We start from the raw sequence: 18,660 nt of genomic DNA, 5'->3' as shown, positions 1-18,660 counted from the left end.
TACACACAGACACACAGACAGACACACACACACACCGACACACACACTCACACACACTCTTTCTCACACATACACTCAGACAGACACACACACTCACATACTCTCTCTCTCTCTCACACACACACACACACTCTCTCAGACACACACTCATGCACTTTCTCACACACACACACTCTCTCACACACACAAATGGACACATACACACTCTCTCTCTTTCTCACACACACACACACGGAAAACGAAACAGATTTCAGTCTGCAATGATTCACTGTGGGAATAAACACTTTTGGCCAATGATGTTGAGATCTTGAAGGAAAGAAAAGGACAAGGTGGGAACGTTCAGACTGCTGTCAATCTGTTACTGACTCATCTAACCAGACCACCCGATATGAGAAGTTTTCTCTGGGGTCTTGGAAGATGCAGCTTGCTCAGTGCTGTACACTTTCGTGATGGTGATCAGGCCTCACACTGGAACATAACGAGGGTGCTTTAGAAACATGAGGGGCAAGAAGAACAGGCTTCAGCAGGCTCCTCCAGACTGAAAAAAACTGAACCTCCGTCAGCCTATAAAACACTGTTCAAACCCAGTCAGGTGAATGCCAGTAATCCCTGGCCCTGCCGTCATCTTGGAAGTCTCACCATGCACCCATCAAACATTGACAGAGTGGAGCTGCCCTTCACATGAGGTCACAGTGGCACAGCAAACTCAAACCAGTAACACATGGACAGAGCTCAGAGATGGTCCTAACTGCAGAGCCAGCAGTATAATTTGTCATCTATCACTGATTTAGCGTCAAGCCAGACAGCATATCCCAGTCCTTAGCCGTATCCCCTCATACGAATGTCTTTAAGTCACTGGTTCCTGTTCCACAGTTCCTGCTGCACGCCAGCACCTTAGTGCTGATCAATGTGGGATTACAATAGCAATTACCTCAAAATGTTCCCTTTCATTCACAAGAGCTGAAATCCAGCAGAAATCAATTAAACTGTAGCCGCATTTGCCCCTGGGAACAGAAGCAAACAGCTTGTGCACGGAGCACTGTTACAGTCAATGGGTCATCATCAGCCCCAGCCCCGAGCCTCCAGCCCTCAGCCCCAAGCTCCTGCCAGCTAACCCCGGGCTGGTATGTGGCACTCACCCTGCTCCGGCTTGACCCCACTGAGGGCGATGATCCTCAGGCTGAATGCGGTCACCTTTCTGCTCAGACTGTGCCAGCTTGTCAGCCTCAGTCACATCCCCTCGTGTTGTACATTAAGCAGTGTGCTGTGTCTGGGGTGGACTGCAAGGCTGACCAGGCTGCTCCAACTAGTGGAACCTCAGGAGGCTTGTTGCGTCCTCCCTGGTTGGAGAATGGGTTGTATTGTATCTGGGCCTCGGGCCAGTCAAGGTGTTGTCAGCTCTGGTAACCCTTGTTCCCCAGGAACCATTCCTGTAAAGCCCTTGGTACTGACATGGCCTTTCAGCCCATCAAGTGTGTCCCTCAAAAAATATTACCAACTTCACCGGTCCCACATTCCCGCACTTAACCCATAGCCTTGAATGTTATGACACTTCAAGTGTTCATCCAAGTGCTTTTTAAGGGCTTTGAGGTTTCCCACCTTAATGCCCCTCCCAGGCACAGTATTCCAGACCCCCACCGCCCTCTGAATGAGAAATCTTGTGAATTCTGAGAAGATTTGTAGCTCATGTTGAGGTTCTGAATGTAGGTTTGCTTGCTGAGCTGGAAGGTTCATTTTCAGACGTTTCGTCACCATACTAGATAACATTTTCAGTGAATCTCCAGATGAAGCACTGGTGATGTAGCCCACTTTCTATTGATGTGTTTAGGTTTCCTTGGGTTGGTGATGTCATTTCCTTTCTTTTTCTCAGGGGGTGGTAAATGGGAGAATGCTTTGCCTCAAATCCCCTCTCAATTTCCTTCCATTCACCTGAAAGTGTTCCCCCTTTTTAATGAAACTTTGACTGAGGGCAGGGGCTGTTTTCTACTCCCCCTGTCCATGTCCCTCTAACCTTCCACACCTCTATCAAGTCCCCCCCTCAACCTTCTCTGTTCAAGGAAAACAACCCAAGCTTATCAGGACTGTCTTCATCGCTGGGCCGTTCCATCTCAGGCAGCATCCTGATGAATCTCCTCTGCACCCCCTCCTGTGCAATCACGTCTTTCCTATCATGTGGGGACCAGAATTGCACACATTACTCCAGCCGAGCCAAGGTGCTGTACAAACTCCAACCTAGACCTCCCTGCTCTTATAATCCACGATAAAGACAAGCCTTCTTAACCACAGGACTGAAATGAGAGGGAATCAGTTTTGTGCCTCCATGTACCCTAGATGTGGAGGTGCCAGTGTTGGACTGGGGTGGACAAGGTCAAAACTCACACGATCCGGGTTATAGTCCAACACGTTTATTTGAAACTGCGCGCTTTCAGAGCGCTGCTCCTTCCTCAGCCAGCTAGTGAGAGAGGATACATCAGACACCGAATTTGTAGTGAAAGATCAAAGGCTCATGTCTTGAACAAACCTGGACAGCTATTCAGTCTTTAATCAGTTAGAATGGGGATGCAGATTTCGATTGATTAATGTGCAAATCCCAGAGTTTCTTTCAAGTCACTGTCCTGAGATAACTTAAGCTTTTATCAGTATAAAGGTGACATCTCAGGTCAGCCAATGTATTGTAGGAGTGAGGCCTCATTTTGAGGCTGCTTGTGTCTCAACTTGGAATCAGACTGATTTTATTTGTAAAGGAACCGAGAAGGATGTGAGCTTTGTAGGGTGCAGTGCCTCTTTTAAGCTCACTCGTTTTTTGACTTCTATTTCACAGAAATGGCTGTCTTCAATTTGTAAAGATCAATGATGTGGTGAACAGCATTGGTAACCAACACACTTTTGCAATTGTATCATCATGCAATGTACAATAATATAATTGCAAATGATTCTAAACTTTACTTTTCAAGTACTGTATTGGTACAGCCCCTGAAGGGCCTTCTATCGCTCATAAGTGGAGCCCAGGTTTTTGGTCAGCAAATTAACACTGACTCCACGCATCGTCACAGCCATTTTCCAATCACAGGTTGCACTTGGCACTCAACATATCATGGAACTCAGAACAGGTTATATTCAACTCTATAAATACCAGCCTTGCCTTAATCATCAGGCCTCAACCAAACCTTCATGTCCCCTTCTATCCAGTACTCCCTGGGCACTCTATCCTGACTGAATTCCCACAACCTGAGCCCTGTCACTATAGTTTGGACAGTCATGGTGCACAATGCCAACCCATCAAGATCCCAGTGGCATTGACGGCCTATCACCTACGTCCTCCTATGTCCTCCTGTGCATGACAACTTCCACCACCCACCCCCCCACCACCACATCATCAAATATCTTCCCCTCTGCCATGTCTCTGCATCACAGACTCCTGCCTTCACTCCCTACGCTTCCCTGGTCCTGCAATAGTGGCTCCAAAGTCCCAGTGAAGATCTAGACCCCTCCAAAGGGGCCTCTTGGCTCGAGATCGGTCAAAAGAATCACTCGGAGTACGGTCTGTTTAAAGCAAGGTTACCAGTTTAATGACATAAGGCAGAATGAGAAAGAGAGAGAGAGTCGTGAACCTCTCAGAGCTGAGAAATTCCGATTCAGTTGGATTGGCGTTATTTAAATTGCCACTTAAATTGTTCTGTGAGATAAAGAAGTTTGTTTTAAGATGGGTAATCACATAGATAGGACGGAAGATCCGTCTTCACCATTAGTAAAAATATGTGAGAAGTTTCCGGAAAAATCCAAAGACTTTCGAAAACTTTCTGCCACCCGAAATAAAGCATTGGGTGATGACCAGTGGCCACTCAGTGACCCTTAAGAGTATTCAATTGATCAAATCAGTGCAGCGAATGATTTGGCAAAGGAACAGGTATCCCAAGACAAAGGAACTAATTAGACTGTGGAGACAATATTGTGATGAAACTCATAAAGAATCAGTTTCATGTTCATGGCAGCATATTGCCACTAAATTGGGAATTGAACTAACAGCTGATGGTGTCATGAAATCTATTGAAGTCCTCAAACGTGAATGTGCTAGAGCAAAACGCCAACAGAAACAAAAGGAGCAGTCACTAGTGGCTGGTAAGCCAACTCCTGTTCCCCCACCCCCTCCCCAGTCCACTGACCCTGTTGCCAGTCAGCAAAGATTGAAACAACACAGAAGCTTTGAACCTCCATGTTGCTGGACAAATCTGCGTCTAGATCTTCACCAGCAATGAGCCTCATTCTGCTGCACCCCCCCGCCCCCCGCCACCCCCCCCCCCCCCCCCCCCCACCTCCGACTGACCTGGATAGACGAGCCATACCTGCTGCCTGACCAGACCTCTCAACATTGCCCTGACTGACAGTCCCACAATCCTCTAGGTGCAGGGCTGACCATGGGCCATATTCCTGGAGTGACGTGAGAAGGATCCCCTGACCTTGACCTTCCCAATCAGACAGTTAACCCCGTCCACATCTTTGGCTGATCATAGACATTGCTATTGACTGACTGCACAAACCCCAGAACCCCCAATCCCGACACCCAATCTCATTGGCAGCAGCCACCCCCCCCCACCACAGACCCCAGCCCACACACCCAATCCCAAATAACAACACCCCACCCCCCAGGCCCCCACCCAATCCTAAATTACTACAGCACCCCCCCAGCCCCCTGACCCAATTCCAAATTACAACAGCACCCCCACCCCACACCCCAGTCCCCCCACCCAATCCCAAATTACAACAGCACCCCCACCCCACCCAATCCCAAATTACAACCGCACCCCCACCCCACCCCCCAGGCCCCACACCCAATCCCAAATTACAACACCCCTACCCCCCCCCCCCCCCCCCCCCCACCCTATCCAGCATCTGTAGTCCTTACTTTCTCCTTCTGTCATGACTTTCTCAAGTTTCTCCAAACACCCCCCACCATCCGGAATCATTGATCTGGATAGGTTTTGTTCTGATCCACTGATTTATTCTCTAATGTCACAGGCTCGGCTCCACTTGAAATAATGCCTTTCTTCACATGAGATGGCACATTGGCATTCCTGGCTGCAGGGTGGGTCAGGCAGAGACACCCCCATCAGGAGGTCGACACAACGAGTACAGCACAGTGGCTCAGTGGTTAGCACTGCTGCCTCACAGTGCTAGGGACCCGGGTTCGATTTCAGTTTCGGGTGACTGTCTGTGTGGAGTTTGCACGTTCTCCCCATGTCTGCGTGGGTTTCCTCCAGGTGCTCCGGTTTCCTCCCACACTCTAAACATGTGCAAGTTAGCTGGATTGGCTGTGGGAAATTGCCCGTAGTGTCCGGAAAATTAGTCAGAGGGAAATGGGTCTGGGTGGGTTATCCTTCGGAGGGTTGGTGTGGACTTGTTGGGCGAAAGGGCCTGTTTCCACGCTGTAGAGAATATAATATAAACAGGCCATCTGGTCATTATCACATGATGGGATTTCACTGCACTCTGATTGGTTGTTCTGTTTGTTAAATTACAAGGTGACTCATTAAAAAAAAATGTACTCGAATAGCACTTTACAGAGTGCGGGAGCCATGTCAGGCACTATATAAATGTGAGTGTAAGTTAACAAATTGAGATTATTGCTTTGTGTGTCGATCAGCTCCTGGCACGGTGTGAGGGTTGGGGTGGGGGAAGGCAGATAGAGCACTAACCGGGTTTTGCAAAGGCCATGATGCATATGTCAACTCTCTATGTGTTTAGGAGCTCAACCAGAGCATCTGTCGAAGGAGCCATTCTGGAGCTGCACTTTGTTCAACAGAAGCTGGTTTTAATTCAGTTGAAGGAACAGTATTCTCGGGTGAAAACCCTCCTGCTGGTGAACAACCTCCAGGTACATCCAAGCTCTTTGTACTTCATTCAGTGAAACCTGGTGAGACTATTTACTGTAGATTGTTCATTCTGCCACCACTGGCAAGGTAGGTATTTATTGCCCGTTCTTAGCCCTTGAGAGTTTCACGGTTGAGTGCGATGGTGTTTTGCTGGGGACAGGTATTAAAAGATCTAGAACAAAACTTATCAATGGAGTTGAGATATCCATTAGACTCATAGCGTCATAGATCGTAACAAAGACCCTTTGGCCCATCGAGTGTGCACTGACAATAACTACCACTACAAGTGCACTAATCCCAGTTTCATGCACTTGTCCCACATCCGTCAATGTTATGATATTTCAAGTGCTCATCCAAATATTTCTTAAAGGTTGTAGGATTTCCGGTCTCCACCGCTTCCCTGTGCAGCACACTCAGATTTGGTGTCAATGATTAGCCAATCGGGTTCGAAAGGTTGAATGGACTTGCTTTTAATTTTGTTTAATTTTATCAAACTGTAATAAATACAAACAAACAGTGAACAGTAAACAACAGTTTACAAGAATCAGCAACTTGCAGGGCAAATGGGCAACCAGGCCGAACCCCAAACCCCACAGTATGACCAGTTCACAGGGAAATGCGTGGGCTTGTTTTTAATTCATTCGTGGAATGCCATTATTTATTGCCCGTCCCTTATTCCCCAGGGGGCAGTTACAAACCAACCTAGCTGCTGTGGGTCTGGAGTCACACAGAGGCCAGACTTGATAAGGAACGCAGATTTGCTTCCCTGAAGGACATAAGTGAATGATATGGGATTTTAAGACATTTGACTATCGGCTATATAAATTGCCATTAGACTAACTTTCTAATCCAAATCAAACTTCACCTTCTGCCATGGCAGGACTTATAATGTCACAAAGATCTATAATACAGATATTTCCCTTCGGCCTATCAAGTCTGTGCCAGTCAAAAGCAAGCACTTCACTGTAGTATTTGAACACATGTCTCCAGAACATTAATGCAGAGTTGTGGATTACTAGCCTAGTGACATTACTGCCACACCACAGCCTCCCCTTGGGACAGCAGTCGGCTCTGATATAACGTGATAGATCCATTCACGTGTGATCTCGCATTATCAGAAAGTCACGCAATAGCTACACCATTTAAACTAATATGGGTAAGGAAAGTTGGCGCTCTACAAATAAATTCTCTAAATTCATCCATCGCGTTAAAGCCAATTTGTGTTAAAGAAACACGGGTTATAGCAGAACCAACTGTACTCCTATCCCGAGAACATCTTGATAGATCTTCCTTCTCTATTTGTCACCCCTTGCTCTTTTCTCAGTGAATTGAAATGACTTCCTTCAAAGGCACATCACTACCAACCCCATGGAACTGCACACAGAGGCAGACCAGCTATGTTTAACATCTCTTCCACCGTAGGGAGTATCAGTGGATCCTTTTGTTTTTCTGATCGTCCGACAGATGATGGTCAATTTTACCGATGCCAGGTTTTTCCATTGAGACTTTCTAAAACTGAGTTTGAATTCTCACCATCTTGTGCACTTCAGTCGAATCCCCCTTTCCCGTCTTCTCGCTAAAATCCCTCATTACTGGAACAATTCGGGTAAACCTCTTCTGCATCCTCACCCTTGCAATCAGACTGGATGTAATGTTGCAGTTGTGACCTGACTGATAACTGGTATCATCAGCAAATCTTGATAGCATACCATGTATTCCAATGTCCGAGTTGGAAAAATAATCAAACCGATATCTCAGGAGTGGTGTAAACTAATTATTCCCTAATCTTCAATTAGTAGCAAACAGTACGAAAGAAAACTAAGCTATGGTAGGGCAGCACAGCCAAACAGAATATCTACCTTGTGATATGTGGGGAAATGTGGACATTATATATGATCTGAATGAACAAGCTGCAGAAACATGAACTCAAGGGGCGCCTGGAGTCTCTGGTGCGTCATAGAGTCATAGCGATGTACGGCATGGAAACAGCCCCTTCAGTCCAACTCATCCATGCCAACCACATATCCTAACCTAGCATTTGGCCCATATCCTTCCAAACCCTTCCTATTCATATACCCATCCAGAGGCCTTTTAAATGTTGCAATTGTACCATCCTCCACCACTTTCTCTGGCAGCTCATTCCATACACGCACCACCTTCCGCGTGAAAAAGTTGCCCCTTAGGTCCTTTTTAAAACTTTCCCCTCTCATCCTAAACCTATGCCTTCTAGTTCTGGACTACTCCAACCTGGGGAAAAGACCTTGTCTATTTACTCTATCCATACCCCTCATGATTTTATAAACCTCTATAAGGTCACCCCAAAGCCTTAGACGCTTCAGGGAAAACAGCCCCTATAACTCAAATCCTCCAACCCGGGCAACATCTTTGTAAATCTTTTCTGAAGCCTTTAACATTTCGCAACATCCTTCCTATAGAATGGAGACTGGAATTGAATCCAGTATTCCAAACGTGGCCTCATCAATGTCCTGTACAGTCATGACATGACCTCCCAACTCCTGTACTCAATACTCTGACCAATAAAGGCAAACACCACGCCCCTGAGAATTCTGTGATGTCACATTCCGCGAGGTGGGTCCCACGGGTTAGGGGTGTGCAGGCAGCTGGGCAATGGGGGAGGGGCCAGGCAGTGGAAGAGAAACGGGCTGGTACAGTGCCACGATGCTGGTGAGAGTTTCTCAGAAGGGTGCAGCAAGTGCTAGGCAGGTGGCACCACTGGTGGGGCCAGCAGTGCAGGAGGGAGGGAAGGAGAGTCACAGCGTTAGGGGAATTCATGGGTTTGGGGTACAGACAGCCATCTCTGTGACCGTAGACGTGACTCCAGCATGGTGTGCGTTGTCTCACTGGTGTTAGTGTCAAGGGTGGCACAGAGCATTCTCCTGCAGGAGGGTAATCAGCCAGAGGTTGATGCCCGTGATCAGGTTAGGAAGGAGGGTATGATCTCACAGTCAGAGGTAAGGGAGCTGGGCAGAAAATCAGCAGGCAGAACCTCAAAAATGGAGTAAACTCCAGATTAGTTCAAGTACCGTGCATTAGTGAGTACAGAAAGAGGAGGATGAATGTGCGGCCGGAGAAGTTGCAGGAAGGAATACATCAAATTCCTGGGACTGGCTCTGGCGAAAAGGCAGCTGGGAAAAGATCAGTTGGGTTTCAGCTGAACAGAGAGATGGGCTTCAGATTCCAACTGGGGTTTTGTTGGGAAGGATTTAATCCATCTCTGCAGGGATTTGCGAACTGAGAGAGAATATTCCAGGGTAGGACCAGGGTGCACAAATACTTGGAGAGTCAGATAGCACCAGCATAGACAATAATAAGGAACTACCAGGAGTCAGTAACATCAGGGTTATGTGCATGTGTGTGAATGCTTGGAGAGTAGCAAATAAGACAAGTGAGTCAGGGCAGAGATTAGCTTGTGGAACTATGATGCTGTCGTGGTATCAGATGGAAAGGTAGCTCATCCTGGTTACTGGGTACTCAGTAAAATAGAAATGGAAGGAAAGGAGCTGTGGCAGCTGGTTAACGCGAGGATTACAGTGCCAGAGAATGAGGATGTCTCAGAGCATTCAAGCACAAAATACATTTGACTAGAATGAAGGAACTAGACAGGTACATTTACATTGCTCAGTGCAGTCTAAAGATCAGTTAGGAGTGGGAAAGATGTAAATGAACAAATCTGCAAGAAAATCAGAGAGAGAGATCATTACAGAATAGTTCTAATGAGGGATTTCACAAGAATATAGGCTGGGACAATGGTAGTGTAAAGGGTGGGCGCTCCCACAGAGGACCACTGCAGAACCAATGAGCCTCCTAGCTGCCTTGTGCACTGTAACAATTCTGTGATGTAATAGGACAGCTGTAGCCCAGTGCTCTGAGCCTCATCCTCCGTTTATCGTCCACTATATATCACCTTCTTCTTTCCTTAACCACTATATATCACCATCTTCTATCCTTAACCACTATATATCACCATCTTCTTTCCTTAACCACTATATATCACCATCTCCTATCCTTAACCACTATATATCACCATCGTGTATCCTTAACCACTATATATCACCATCTTCTTTCCTTAACCACTATATATCACCATCTTCTATCCTTAACCACTATATATCACGACCTTCTATCCTTAAACCACTATATATCACCATCTTCTTTCCTTAAACACTATATATCACCATCTTCTATCCTTAACCACTATATATCACCATCTTCTATCCTTAACCACTATATATCACCATCTTCTTCCCTTAAACCACTATATATATCACCATCTTCTATCCTTAACCACTATATATCACCATCTTCTTTCCTTAACCACTATATATCACCATCTTCTATCCTTAACCACTATATATCACCATCTTCTTCCCTTAAACCACTATATATCACCATCTTCTATCCTTAACCACTATATATCACCATCTTCTATCCTTAACCACTATATATCACCATCTTCTTCCCTTAAACCACTATATATCACCATCTTCTATCCTTAATCACTATATATCTCCATCTTCTTTTCTTAACCACTATATATCACCATCTTCTATCCTTAACCACTATATATCACCATCTTCTTTCCTTAAACCACTATATATCACCATCTTCTATCCTGAACCACTATGTATCACCATCTTCTTTCCTTAACCACTACATATCACCATCTTCTATCCTTAACCACTATTTATCACCATTTTCTTTCCTTAACCACTATATATCACCATCTTCTATCCTTAACCACTATATATCACCATCTTCTTTCCTTAACCACTATATATCACCATCTTCTATCCTTAACCACTATATATCACCATCTTCTTGCCTTAAACCACTATATATCACCATCTTCTATCCTTAACCACTATATATCACCATCTTCTTTCCTTAAACCACTATATATCACCATCTTCTATCCTGAACCACTATGTATCACCATCTTCTTTCCTTAACCACTATATATCACCATCTTCTATCCTTAACCACTATTTATCACCATTTTCTTTCCTTAACCACTATATATCACCATCTTCTTTCCTTAACCACTATATATCACCATCTTCTTCCCTTAAACCACTATATATCACCATCTTCTATCCTTAACCACTATATATCACCATCTTCTTCCCTTAAACCACTATATATCACCATCTTCTATCCTTAACCATTATATATCACCATCTTCTATCCTTAAACAACTATATATCACCATCTTCTATCCTTAAACAACTATATATCACCATCTTCTAGCCTTAACCACTATATATCACCATCTTCTATCCTTAACCACTATAAAGCACCATCTTCTATCCTTAACCACTATATATCACCATCTTCTTTCCTTAACCACTATATATCACCATCTTCTATCCTTAACCACTATTTATCACCATTTTCTTTCCTTAACCACTACATATCACCATCTTCTATCCTTAACCACTATATATCACCATCTTCTTGCCTTAAACCACTATATATCACCATCTTCTATCCTTAACCACTATATATCACCATCTTCTATCCTTAAACGACTATATATCACCATCTTCTATCCTTAACCACTATAAAGCACCATCTTCTTTCCTAAACCACTATATATCACCATTTTCTTTCCTTAACCACTATATATCACCATCTTCTTGCCTTAAACCACTATGTATCACCATCTTCTTTCCTTAACCACTATATATCACCATCTTCTATCCTTAACCACTATTTATCACCATTTTCTTTCCTTAACCACTATATATCACCATCTTCTTGCCTTAAACCACTATATATCACCATCTTCTATCCTTAACCACTATTTATCACCATCTTCTTCCCTTAAACCACTATATATCACCATCTTCTTGCCTTAAACCACTATATATCACCATCTCCTTGCCTTAAACCACTATATATCACCATCTTCTATCCCTAACCACTATATATCTCCATCTTCTATCCTTAAACAATTATATATCACCATCTTCTATCCTTAACCACTATATATCACCATCTTCTATCCTTAAACAACTATATATCTCCATCTTCTATCCTTAACCACTATATATCACCATCTTCTTTCCTTAAGCCACTATATATCACCATCTTCTATCCTTAACCACTATTTATCACCATTTTCTTTCCTTAACCACTACATATCACCATCTTCTATCCTTAACCACTATATATCACCATCTTCTTTCCTTAACCACTATATATCACCATCTTCTATCCTTAACCACTATATATCACCATCTTCTATCCTTAACCACTATATATCACCATCTTCTATCCTTAAACAACTATATATCACCATCTTCTATCCTTAACCACTATAAAGCACCATCTTCTTTCCTAAACCACTATATATCACCATCTTCTATCCTTAACCACTATATATCACCATCTTCTTTCCTTAACCACTATATATCACCATCTTCTATCCTTAACCACTATGTATCACCATCTTCTTTCCTTAACCACTATATATCACCATCTTCTATCCTTAACCACTATTTATCACCATTTTCTTTCCTTAACCACTACATATCACCATCTTCTATCCTTAACCAGTATATATCACCATCTTCTTCACTTAAACCACTATATATCACCATCTTCTATCCTTAACCACTATATATCACCATCTTCTTTCCTTAACCACTATATATCACCATCTTCTTGCCTTAAACCACTATATATCACCATTTTCTTGCCTTAAACCACTATATATCACCATCTTCTATCCTTAAACAACTATATATCACCATCTTCTATCCTTAACCACTATAAAGCACCATCTTCTTTCCTAAACCACTATATATCACCATCTTCTATCCTTAACCACTATATATCACCATCTTCTTTCCTTAACCACTATATATCACCATCTTCTTTCCTTAACCACTATATATCACCATCTTCTTGCCTTAAACCACTATATATCACCATTTTCTTGCCTTAAACCACTATATATCACCATCTTCTATCCTTAACCACTATATATCACCATCTTCTATCCTTAACCACTATAAAGCACCATCTTCTTTCCTAAACCACTATATATCACCATCTTCTATCCTTAACCACTATATATCACCATCTTCTATCCTTAACCACTATTTATCACCATTTTCTTTCCTTAACCACTACATATCACCATCTTCTATCCTTAACCAGTATATATCACCATCTTCTTCACTTAAACCACTATATATCACCATCTTCTATCCTTAACCACTATATATCACCATCTTCTTTCCTTAACCACTATATATCACCATCTTCTTGCCTTAAACCACTATATATCACCATTTTCTTGCCTTAAACCACTATATATCACCATCTTCTATCCTTAAACAACTATATATCACCATCTTCTATCCTTAACCACTATAAAGCACCATCTTCTTTCCTAAACCACTATATATCACCATCTTCTATCCTTAACCACTATATATCACCATCTTCTTTCCTTAACCACTATATATCACCATCTTCTATCCTTAACCACTATGTATCACCATCTTCTTTCCTTAACCACTATATATCACCATCTTCTATCCTTAACCACTATTTATCACCATTTTCTTTCCTTAACCACTACATATCACCATCTTCTATCCTTAACCAGTATATATCACCATCTTCTTCACTTAAACCACTATATATCACCATCTTCTATCCTTAACCACTATATATCACCATCTTCTTTCCTTAACCACTATATATCACCATCTTCTATCCTTAACCACTATATATCACCATCTTCTATCCTTAAACGACTATATATCACCATCTTCTATCCTTAACCACTATAAAGCACCATCTTCTTTCCTAAACCACTATATATCACCATTTTCTTTCCTTAACCACTATATATCACCATCTTCTTGCCTTAAACCACTATGTATCACCATCTTCTTTCCTTAACCACTATATATCACCATCTTCTATCCTTAACCACTATTTATCACCATTTTCTTTCCTTAACCACTATATATCACCATCTTCTTGCCTTAAACCACTATATATCACCATCTTCTATCCTTAACCACTATTTATCACCATCTTCTTCCCTTAAACCACTATATATCACCATCTTCTTGCCTTAAACCACTATATATCACCATCTCCTTGCCTTAAACCACTATATATCACCATCTTCTATCCCTAACCACTATATATCTCCATCTTCTATCCTTAAACAATTATATATCACCATCTTCTATCCTTAACCACTATATATCACCATCTTCTATCCTTAAACAACTATATATCTCCATCTTCTATCCTTAACCACTATATATCACCATCTTCTTTCCTTAAGCCACTATATATCACCATCTTCTATCCTTAACCACTATTTATCACCATTTTCTTTCCTTAACCACTACATATCACCATCTTCTATCCTTAACCACTATATATCACCATCTTCTTTCCTTAACCACTATATATCACCATCTTCTATCCTTAACCACTATATATCACCATCTTCTATCCTTAACCACTATATATCACCATCTTCTATCCTTAAACAACTATATATCACCATCTTCTATCCTTAACCACTATAAAGCACCATCTTCTTTCCTAAACCACTATATATCACCATCTTCTATCCTTAACCACTATATATCACCATCTTCTTTCCTTAACCACTATATATCACCATCTTCTATCCTTAACCACTATGTATCACCATCTTCTTTCCTTAACCACTATATATCACCATCTTCTATCCTTAACCACTATTTATCACCATTTTCTTTCCTTAACCACTACATATCACCATCTTCTATCCTTAACCAGTATATATCACCATCTTCTTCACTTAAACCACTATATATCACCATCTTCTATCCTTAACCACTATATATCACCATCTTCTTTCCTTAACCACTATATATCACCATCTTCTTGCCTTAAACCACTATATATCACCATTTTCTTGCCTTAAACCACTATATATCACCATTTTCTATCCTTAACCACTATATATCACCATCTTCTATCCTTTAACCACAATATAACACCATCCTCTTTCCATAACCTCTATATATCACCATCTTCTATCCTTAACCACTATATATCACCATCTTCTTTCCTTAACCACTATATGTCACCATCCTCTTTCCTTAACCACTATATATCACCATCTTCTATCCTTAACCACTATATATCACCATCTTCTATCCTTAAACCAGTACATATCACCATCTACTACCCTTAACCACTATATATCACCATCCTCTATCCTTAACCACTATATATCACCATCTTCTATCCTTAACCACTATATATCACCATCTTCTTTCCTTAAACCGGTTTTTAATCAGAGCTGACACTGATGCTCCTGTTTCATGAAATTCAATTTTGTTAAACAGCCTTTTACGTGGTTAGTGCTGCTGCCTCACAGCACCAGGGACCCGGTTTCGATTCCAGCCACGGGCGACTGTCTGTGTGGAGTTTGCACATTCTCCCTGTGTCTGCGTGGGTTTCCTCCAGGTGCTCCAGTTTCCTCCCACAGTCCAAAGATGTGCAGGTCAGGTGAATTGACCATGCTAAATTGCCCCATGGTGTCCAGAGATGCGCAGGTTAGGTGGGTTAGCCGTGGGAAAGGCAGGGTTATAAGGATACGGTAGAGGGGCCAGTCTGAGTGGGATGTTCTTTGGAGGTCGGTGTGGAGTCAATGGGCCAAATGGCCTCTTTCTACACTGTTGGAATTCTATGATACTTTGTTAAATGCTTTCCAAAAACCTATTTGGACAGCAACCGATAATTCTGTTTCAGGAATCTTATCTGCTGCTTCACTAGAAACATCAATTAAATGAATTAAGCAGGATCAGCTTTTACCATATCCTTCCTGGCTCAAACCTCCCCAAGACCTTGCTCATGTCTATTTGCCTGGTTATTACTTCTAAAACCACACCTACCACAAATGTCATGAACCATGTCCTTATACAGTACCTCAAGGATTGCTTGTGGTGTAGTGGTAATGTCCCTGTGGGCTAGGAGAGCCAGGTTTATGCCCCACCCGTTGCAGTAATGTGTAATTAAACCTCTGACCAGGCTGATGAGAACATAACTTGATATTTTCCTGAAGGCGACTGTCACAGTCATTATTCTACAATCCAGTGGTTTGTTCCCATGTGTAAAGCTGATTGGAGGAGGGAATCCCTTCAGTTAGCTCTCCTCCCTCTTGTTTTAACCCACATTCCAATTTAGAAATTCTACTTCAGCTTATTCTTTCCTTTCCTCCATTAAATAATGTAAACCTTATGATGACCACCCTTACCAAAGTACTCGACACCTCCCCCCCCCCCATATTTAAATAGTTCATTTGATCCCTGTCATTTCCATAAATCATACTGAGCAATGCTTCTGTAAAGTTAGATCACGTGGGATTCAGGGTGAGGATAAAACGTTGGCTTCATGGCAGGAGGCAGAGGGTGGTGGTGGAGGGCTGTTTTTCAGCCTCCGACCAGTGATATTTCGCAGGAATCGGTACAGGGTCCACTTTTATTTGTCATTTATATAAACAATCTGGATGACAATATAGGAACCATGGTTAATAATTTTGTGGACGACACCAAAATTAGTGATGTAGTCGATTGTGAGGAAGGCTATCTAAGATTACAAAGGGATTTTGATCAATTGGACCAATGGGCTAAGGAGTGGCTGGTAGAATTTAATTTGGATAAAATGTGAGGTGTTACATTTTGGTAAGATGAACAAGGGCAGAACTTGTACAATTAATGATAGGGCCCTGGGTAGTGTTCTCAAACAGCGAGACCTAGGAGTGCAGGCACATAGTTCTTTGAAAGTTGCATCATAAGGACACAGGATGGTTAAAAAGTCATTTAGCACACATAGAACATAGAACGTAGAACAATACAGCACAGAACAGGCCCTTCGGCCCACGATGTTGTGCCGAACATTTGTCCTAGCTTAAGCACCCATCCATGTACCTATCCAATTGCTGCTTAAAGGTCACCAAAGATTCCGACTCTACCACTCCCACAGGCAGCGCATTCCATGCCCCCACCACTCTCTGGATAAAGAACCCACCCCTGACATCTTCCCTATACCTTCCACCCTTCACCTTAAATTTGTGTCCCCTTGTAACACTCTGTTGCACCCGGGGAAAAAGTTTCTGACTGTCTACTCTATCTATTCCTCTGATCATCTTATAAACCTCTGTCAAGTCACCCCGTTCCAACGAGAAAAGGCCTAGCACTCTCAACCTATCCTCGTACGACCTATTCTCCATTCCAGGCAACATCCTGGTAAATCTTCTCTGCACCCTCTCCAAAGCTTCCACATCTTTCCTAAAGTGAGGCGACCAGAACTGCACACAGTACTCCAAATGTGGCCTAACCAAAGTCCTGTACAGTTGCAACATCACTTCACGACTCTTGAATTCAATCCCTCTGCTTTCTTTGGTCAGAGCATTGAGTATAGGAGTTGAAATATCATGTTAAGGTTTTACAGGACATTGGTGAGGCCACCAATGTCCTGTAAAACTGTGTATAGTTCTGGTCACAGTTCCAGTACTGTGTATAGTTCTGGTCACCCTGCCATAGCAAGGATATCATTAAAGTTAAAAATCACACAACACCAGTTTATAGTCCAACAGGTATAATTGGAAACACTAGCTTTCAGAGCACTGCTCCTTCATCAGGTGGTTGATGAAGGTGAAACCACCAGATAAAAAAGCAGCGCTCCGAAAGCTAGTGCTTCCAAATAAACCTGTTGGACTATAACCTGGTTTTGTGTGACTTTTATCTTTGTAGACCCCAGTCCAACACTGGCACCTCCAAATCATTATTAAATTTGAGAGGGTTCAGAAAAGATTTACCAGAATATTGCCAGGGCTGGTGGCTTTGAGTTATAAGGTGGGGTTGGATAGCTTGGAACTTTTTCATTGGAGCATAGGAGGTTGAGGGTTGACCTTATTGAGGTTTATAGAATCATGAGGGGCATAGATAAGGTGAATAGCAAAAGTCTTTTTCCCTAGGGTGAGGGAGTTCAAAACTAGGAGGTATATTTTTGAAGGTGAAAGGAGAAAGATTGACAAAGAACCTGAGGGGCAACTTTTTCACACAGAAGGTAGTTTGTGTATGGAATGAATTGCCAGGGAAGGTGGTAGATGCAGGTTGAATTGCAACGTTTAAAGGCCATTTGGACAGGTGTATGAATAGGAAAGGTTTAGAGGGATATGGGCCAAATGCAGACAAGTGGGGCCAGTTCAGTTTGGGAAATGTAGTCAGCGTGTACGGGTAGGACTGAAGGGTCTGTTTCCATGCTGTCTGACTCTATGGTTTTATGGTGCAGTAAATACCAACGTACATCACAGAATGTTACCCAGAAGGAGGCCATTTGACCCATCATGCTTGCACTGGCTCTATTATCCCCTGCCTTTTCCCCCATTCCCCTGCACACCATTACAATCCACACAATGCATTCCACACCCTAACTACTCTGCATGAAAAAGTTACTTTGTTTGCACATGTGAAGAAATGTCTCCTGAACACATTTTTGAATTCTTCCACTCCTCATCCTGTGCACTAACATATCCCACACAATGTCTGGGAAATTGAAACTCCTCTCTCATATACCACTCGATACCTCTTGCTTTTCTCTGTTATTTCCCCATATGATGTAGAGGTGCCGGTGTTGGACTGGGGTGGATAAAGTCAGAAGCCACACAACACCAGTTATAGTCCAACAGGTTTATTTGAAATCATAAGATTTTGGAGCGCTGCTCCTTCATCATGTA

This window comes from Chiloscyllium plagiosum, unplaced genomic scaffold (assembly GCF_037043375.1).
Source record: "Chiloscyllium plagiosum isolate Xiang-an unplaced genomic scaffold, Cpla_swu_hap1 HiC_scaffold_8, whole genome shotgun sequence".
NCBI lineage: Eukaryota > Metazoa > Chordata > Chondrichthyes > Orectolobiformes > Hemiscylliidae > Chiloscyllium > Chiloscyllium plagiosum.
The sequence above is the reverse complement of the archived record's forward strand: the minus strand, read 5'-3'. Positions refer to the sequence as shown.